Source organism: Mustela nigripes, chromosome 2 (assembly GCF_022355385.1).
Source record: "Mustela nigripes isolate SB6536 chromosome 2, MUSNIG.SB6536, whole genome shotgun sequence".
NCBI lineage: Eukaryota > Metazoa > Chordata > Mammalia > Carnivora > Mustelidae > Mustela > Mustela nigripes.
In genome coordinates this window covers 16,587,758-16,595,668 of record NC_081558.1, presented here as the reverse complement: position 1 = coordinate 16,595,668, position 7,911 = coordinate 16,587,758, and positions in this window count along the sequence as shown.

The window sequence follows — 7,911 nt, the reverse complement described above, 5'->3', positions numbered from 1 at the left end:
TTATTTGTTTATTTGACAGACAGAGATCGCAAGTAGACAGAGAGGCACGCAGAAAGAGAGAGAGAGAGAGTGAAGCAGGCTCCCTGCTGAGCAGAGAGCCCGATGCGGGACTCGATCCCAGGACCCTGAGATCATGACCCGAGCCGAAGGCAGCGGCTTAACCCACTGAGCCACCCAGGCACCCTTGAAGGATTTTTTTAAAAGAAGATTTTATTTATTTATTTGACAGAGAGAGCACAAATAGGCAGAGCAGTGGAGGGAGAGGGAGAAGCCGGCTCCCCACTGAACAGGAAGATGTGGGGCTCGATCCCAGGACCCTGGGATCATGACCTGAGCTGAAGGCAGGCGCTTAACAACTGAGCCACCCAGGTGCCCCTTGAAGGATTTTGTTTTGTTTTGTTTTGTTTTGTTTTGTTTTTCACTGCTGAATGCTGACAAAGCCTTTCTGGTTATCTGGGTTCCCTCAAACTTTATTGAAGCCATTAGCATGTCGTTTCAGAAGAAAACTTAGTAAGGGTCTGAGTGTTGCTGTCCCTACCGTTGGGCTCACAGCAATCTGAAAACTGATTTAATCCCCTAGCATGGAACATGGGAGTGTCCGTATTTTGCTTACTTCAAAGAACAGACATTTGTGATTTTCCCAATTCAACCGAACTATGAATTGACAACCTTCTGAATTTCCAAGCTTTCGTTCTGTGTTTGTAATTTATTTAATGGGGAAAACTCCTCCTAGTGGGAATCCTTCCCAGTCAGATTCCTCATTCAAGTGAAAGCAGGTATCTTATGACAATGAGGGTGTGCCCAGGATCCATGCCATCACGTACAGACTTTCTCTGGGAAGTGTGAGATGACTTCAGAGACAGAAAGAAACTTGTCTTTGGCGAGTAAGGGGGGGGGGGGCTGATTCTGGCCATGTGTGCATTTGGAACCAAGGTCACTCACTTGGACCTGCTGACCTGTTGTTGACGTTTTTTTCTTATGTTTTAGGGTGTATGGTCATGTGGGAAAGAAAGAGCGCGATTTAAGGCCAGGTCTTTTCTGCTCTAATACCAGTATTATTCATAGTATAGGCTAAGAAATATTTGAAGTTGTCTTTAAGAAAGCTCACAGCATAGAAGGGGACTGGGGACAACAGGGCACAATTATTTTCCCAATTCAGCATATTTTTATTTTTTTTTAATGTTTGCAAAAATATTCAATAAATTTTAAAATTTAAATTTGCATATATTTTACTTACTTATATTTTACTTAGTATCTTCTTTTTCACTTGTCTTGCTTTCTTTCTAAAACTTTTTTGTTTTGCAATAATCTCAGGCATAATAGAATAGCACAGAGGTCTCGCCTATGCTTCACCAAGATCGACCAAATGTTAATTTTGCTACATTTGCTATAGCATATCACACATCTATCATCTCTCTATCTTTCATCATCATCTCTCTACCTTACTATCATCTCCTTTCTGAACTACCGGAAAGTAAGTTGCAAACATAATGCCTTTTTATTTCTAATTACTTCGTCTTTTCATGAGTCTTTCCCAAGAATAAAGACACTTACATAATCACCAGCAAGTGTCCAAAATTAGGAAATTTAACAATTGTGATCTAATATACAAATGTTTTTCAAATTTTCTCAATGCAATTTGTAGCGGCTGCCCCCGCCCCCCACCCCGCCATGGGATCCAGTCTCAAATCACCCACTGTATTCCCTTGTCACGTCTCTCGAGTCTCTGTCAATCTAGGACATTTCCTCAACCTTTTGTTTGTTTGTTTTTGTTTTTGGTCTCTCATGACCCTGACATTTTTTTTTTTAAGATGATAGGCCTGTGTTTTGTAGAATGCCTCACTTGCTATTTGGCTTTGTGTGATGGTCTTTCTTCCTTAGGTTCCCTAGGGACCCCCATTCCCTCCAAGAGCTCATGGTGCTTTACCCAAGACATGCTAGTCACCCCAGCACTTCATAGCCAGGGGAGTGTCAAATTGGTAAAAAGATAGGATGTTTCAATGTGCACATAGGAGACTGATTTTGTATGAGGGGGGAAGAGGAAGATGTAACTAATATTATGAGTGTTATACTGCGGAGCGTTTTGCCTTCTGTTGCGGTTCTTCACAGACGGCCTCTTGTGAGGCTGCCATGCTGTCTTATAGACCTGGAAACAGCGGCCGAGAGCATGGGTGGTGAGCCTAGGGCCCCATATCTATGATGGGAGAGTTATGTCCGTGTGACCTCACAGCAGGCGAGGGCTCCTGAAGCTGGTACGTTTGTATCTGGTTGAAATTGTCCCATATATTAGGCACATAAAATATAAGTTGTAAATATCCACATGACACATGATTAACATTGCATGATTTGAACCGCATTTGACTAAGACATGTCAACATCCCTGGTTTTCATTTTATTTTATGTTATTTATTTGTTTTTTAAAAGACGTTATTTATTTATTTGACAGAGACAGCGATCACAAGTAGGCAGAGAGGCAGAGGGAGAGGGGGAAGCAGGCTCCCTACTGAGCAGAGAGCCCGAGGTGGGGCTCGATCCCAGGACCCTGAGATCATGACCTGAGCCCAAGGCAGAGGCTTAACCCTGAGGCACCCACGTGCCCCCTGGTTTTCATTTTAATAGGGAGGAAGAGTATGGCCAGTGTGGTCTTCTTTTCTTCTTCCTCTTCTTTTCTCCCATGTGGTCAGTTAAAAAACAGATGACTTGGAGCATCTGCGTGGCTCAGTCATTAAGCGTCTGCCTTCAGCTGACATCATGATCCCAGCATCCTGGGATCAAGTCCCGCATCGGGCTCCCTGCTCAGCGGGAAGCCTGCTTCTCCCTCTCCCACTACCCCTGCTTGTGTTCTCTCTCTCTGCCAAATAAATAAATAAAATCTTAAAAAAATAACAACAGATGACCGAACCCATGATCAACCGAACACATGATGTGGCTGTTGGGGCTGGAGCAATAGGCAGTGAGAATTGGAGTCTCAGACGGTGGGTTCCGGAGTCCCGCTTATTCCATAGGATTCCTGGAGCTCAGCTCCATTTGCTGTGCAACGTGAGGCAGGTCACGTGTGATTACGACGTGGCCAGGGACTGAACGGGAAACAAGAAACCCTCATGAGTGCACAGACCAAAGGCCATACCACTAAGCAGAGATGGTTAGGAGGTGGGCAACAGAGGTATAAGGACCTTCCCACGTGACATTGTGAAGACAGGCCTGACAGCAAATATTGCAGCCTGCTATCCCTGGAGGATGCTGCTGCTTGAAGACCGACCTTCCTTCCTTCTTCCTTCCTTTTGTACATTGGTAAAATGTGGCCACACCTGCAAAGAGGTCTGTGCGTGGCCAGGCCAAACTCAGGGAAGTCTGGAGGCTGTGTTAGTAGTGGACACAGGCTGTGCTGCCCCTTACTCTGCCCTCTCCGATCTCTCCACCAGGACCGTGGGGGATGACTCGGAAGGTGTAGAGCATCCTTCATCTCCCCCGTCTTCTTTCTGCAATTCCCTCCCCGGACTCCTTTCTTCCAGGTTCCTCTGGGACTGAGGGAGAAGCCCCGAGTCCCGAGTCCTGATTGGGATTGTGCGGAGCTCAAAATTGAATTCTGATTTCGTAGGACCCTATTTAGTTTACAAAGTGCTTTCACCTGCCTGATCTGCTCTAATGAGTTATCAACGAGGGTGAGGAAAAGTGATAAGAAGTGCAATACATACGATAAGAGACGGAAGTGGAGCACGGGAAGTCCCCAGATGCAGATGATCCCACTGAACCGGGTGTGGTAAGTGAAGGAGGTGGTGTGGAGGTGAGCAGGTCCCCCAGGGCAGCGCGGCCGGGGTGAAGGCAGGACAGCGCTTGCCAGACAGAGCTGCTGACCCACAGGCTCTGGTTCCTAAGACCCCTGCCCACCTTGGATCCCACTGACATGGAGCTGGGAACTGGAGCTCCTCTGAGACAGGTCCTCTGCAAACCAACAGAAGCCTTCCTCTGAGAACCTTCCTATGCCCAGGAGCGCTAGACATTTTGTGATGTACGAGTCTCTAGGGAATTGGAATCTTGTCCCCCAGAGTGTGTGTGGGGGGTTTAACTTCAAGGACCTCATTTATTTTATTTTTTTAATTTTAAGATTTTATTTATTTATTTGACACAGAGAGAGAGAGAGATCTCAAGTAGGCAGAGGCAGGCAGAGAGAGAGGGGGAAGAGGGCTCCCTGCTGAGCAAAGAGCTCGATGCGGGGCTTGATCCCAGAACCCTAAGACCATGACCTGAGCTGAAGGCAGAGGCTTAGCCCACTGAGCCACCCAGGAACCCCTCAAGGACCTCATTTAAAATCGTGCTTTGCAACAGATAAGAGTTGCGAAAGTGACAGGGCCCTAGCTTGCGTCTCCCTGGCCTGACCTTTTCTACTCCTTATGAATCTGATCCATGTTCCATTACCTTCGGATAAGCTGTTCCTGCTTGATGGGGAGGGGCTGCCAGTTAGCAACGGCCCTGGATTACACCTGCATTTTCACCGGCCTTCCTGGTTGTTCTCCGAAGAAAAATGAGAACGGTGAAGATTCTCCGGCAGAGCCGTGGGGAAGGTTATTTTAAGCAAGGACTTTCTGGGGTCTTTACAGACACTAAGAACAAGGCTGCTGAGCCCAGTCACGGCTGGCCAGGCACGTCCTTACTGTTTCAAGGATACAGCTCGGGAAGGGCAGCTCTCTGGCCCAGTCCTGAGGCTGGCTTTGTGGAGGAGGGGAGGGCTGAAGTGACAGCAGGAGGGGACTCCTTCCAACTCGTCCTCTGTTCTCCGTCCTCCGGGAGATGGGGGAGTGGGTGAGAATTCGGGTGCAGGGCCCGGCGCCCTGACGCCCTGGGTCTGCAGGACGGCTGGTGGCCTGCGCGGACTATGGCACTCAACATGCTGTTCGGCATAGGACAGAAGGGCCCCCACTATTGGGGGTTGTGCATAGCCTACGGGCTGTGCATTCCGGCACCTGACCCTCTCCTATCGGTTGAGGCTTCCCATGGTGTTAGGGGACGATCCAGGTCTGTATCGGGGCCAGGTGGAGTGAGGACCGGACAGACAGGTGGGAGAGTCCAGAGTTAAAGCCTGCCTGTACCTCTATCAGATCTCGTGGCCTTGGAAACTCCTGTTCTCCCATGAAGTGAAGCGTTTCAAGGTCATGTCCTGCTTGAATACACAGTGGTTTTTCTAGGGAGAGTTCTCAACCCAGGGTTAAGGACAGGCTTCAAGGGGTCTGTGAAGGCCTTGTGTGGACATTCGTATGTGCATTTCTTTCTGAACAGAGGGCACAGCTTCCTTAAATCCGCAAAGGGCACAGTGACAATGGCACAGAGCATGCATTCGAGGCCAAGTACTGTTTTCCTTCTATGTGCATAACTCACATCCAGGCCTCACATCAGTGCTCCGGCACACAGAGAGGGTAAGTGATTTGCACAAGGTCACGCAGTGGGCACGGGGAGCCTAAAGGCCAAACTCTCGACCATTATGCTATGTTGTGGGATCTGACAAAACGCCTCTCCCAAGAGAGGGGTGTCTCCTTGTCATCTTTCTTGGCGAATGTAAAACTTATATGTAGATGTAAGATGTGTGGCTTTTTATATGTAAATGAAATGTTATATGTGTGTGCTTTACCTTTAAGATCTTTGCACGTCTGTACACACAGCTTTATGCTCTCCTTATAACAGGTGCAGAACGTGCCCCTAGGATATACTATACTTTGTTTAATCGTTCCCTTCTTTGTAAGCATGTAGATTGTTTCCAGACTTTTGCTCTTATGAATTATGTCACCTTATCTGCATATCTTTATGCACACGTGCAGTTCTTTCCATGGGATAAGATCAAAGGGAAGCCCACTTAAATTGGAGATGATCCAGCCCAGCTGTCCTGACAAAGGCTCTAGGAACTTACCTTCTCACTGCAAACCTCTGAGAGGGCCTGCTTTTATAACTCATAAAATACATGTCTAAGGACACGTTGGTACTTTGTATCAAAATTTTACAATCCTACCAAAACAATCAAACAAGTGTACCCATATGCAGGTATAAAGGTAAAATTTAGAGATGGTGAAGAGCTAGCAAGTGACGGGAGCCCAGTGAAAGGTAACCAGTTAGAAATTCCTGGCTCCTTCATCCCGTGTGCAAGGTGAGGGTGGTTAGATGTGCTGGGAGAGCCCCAGTGTAGGGAGGATCTGTTTAAAGCTCATAGAGTTGACCCTGGAGGGGGTGCTCAGCTTCACAGAACCCCAGAACCCGGGTCTCTCTCTGCACTTATCCAGGCCCCCCATGGTAAGATGGGGCAAAAAGGCAATTCCATCCGGATCTTACACCAGCCATCTGGAGCCCCTGGCTGGGCTGGGGCTCAGGGAGATGCAGCTTCATGGGGGTCAATCTGAGAATTGCAGACTCCCCACAATGTAGGAACAAGCTGAGCATCAACTCAGAGGAACCAATGGACCTATTTCGACGCCCGTCCTTGGGCTTTGCTGCAGCAACATGGCTGGGGAATGGGTGATAGGAGCCCACAAACCCCAGTTCTCCAGGAGAAAGGCTGTGCAACTTCTGGAAGCCTCCTAACACCACGGCTCATGTCCACCTCAAACATTACTGTAAACTGCAAATGGTTTGGGGCAGGTGCAAATTACTTTTATAAGTAAAAAAAAAAAATGTAAATGAAGTAGGAAAAAAATGTAGTAGGCATGGAAAGAAAGCCCTCACCCTGAGAACAAATAAATGGAAAAAAGGAAAAAAAGAAAAAATAAGCCCAAAACACTTCACATAGTCTGTGAGGTTCTAACTTAAAATACTTGGGGAGAAGAGAGGGTGTTAAGAATGTATATAATTGGAAAAAAAAAAAAGAATGTATATAATTGGTTTTTTTTTCCTATTCACGGGAGGGGTGGGGGGGGGGGGGGGGGGGAGAGCAGACCATGTATGAACAGATACCTGGGCTTTCCCTGTCCCGAAGAATAAAGAGAAGGCCAGTCCTGCCGTGTAGTCTGGGAAAGGCAGCTGAGTGGTGAAGAGGGGAGGTTCACTGGTTTGTCCTGAAGAATCCAAAGGGCAGCACTGGATCCTGGGAAGATGGTGATATGAATGTTTTCTCCTGCCTTCCTGTCCTCGCAATGCCTTTTCAAACTAACACTCCTACCCCAAAGGCCATCTGAAGCATCGAGTTCTCCTGAGACCCACAAGGGAGGGTTGGATGTGGGGCTTCCTTCCCCAAGCTTCCAGGTGGAGGCAGGGGGCCAGAAGCCAAGGGGAAGGCTTGCTTCTCCTCTGGGCATAAGGAAAAGTCCAAGCTGGCCACCCTTCCTTCCCTGCAGAAGGCAGACTGTCTGTTGCCAACAGTGGGGGGCCTTGGAGGGGCACCCCCATCTCACTAACTGTTGGGGAGCTAGAGAGATCTGCAAGGGTGGACTGGCTTGTTCCAGAACCTCACAGCTAGGACAGGGGTCCCTGGTTCTCATGCTCAGGGTGCTCTTTCCATCCCCTCAGCCGAGGGCCACAGTTTGCAAGCCCAGTTCCAGCAAACCTACAAATACAGAAACCTGGGAGAATGACAGACCACAGAGGAAAGGAAATCATAAAAGCCATTCGCCAGCAGACTCCCTTCGAGTTCACGTTTCAGGACACAGCTTAAAGGAGTCTGTGTGGAGTCTGAGAAGCCTCAGCATGGTTAAATATCGGTCTGAGCGCCAGGCACTTGGAGTGAGGGGCACCAGAGGGCTGGGACTGTGGGTTCTGGGGGCAAGAACAACATCCCAATCTCGCTATGAAAAGAGGGGAGAAGGTGTAATATGGACAGAAAATTCCAATGAGAGAAGTTGGGGCTGTGAAGGTGATGAGTTTGAGAGAAGCACAGCAAGGAAAAAAGCAAGCAACCTAAGAAGCCAGGCAGGAAGCAGGAAGGAAAAAAGCCTT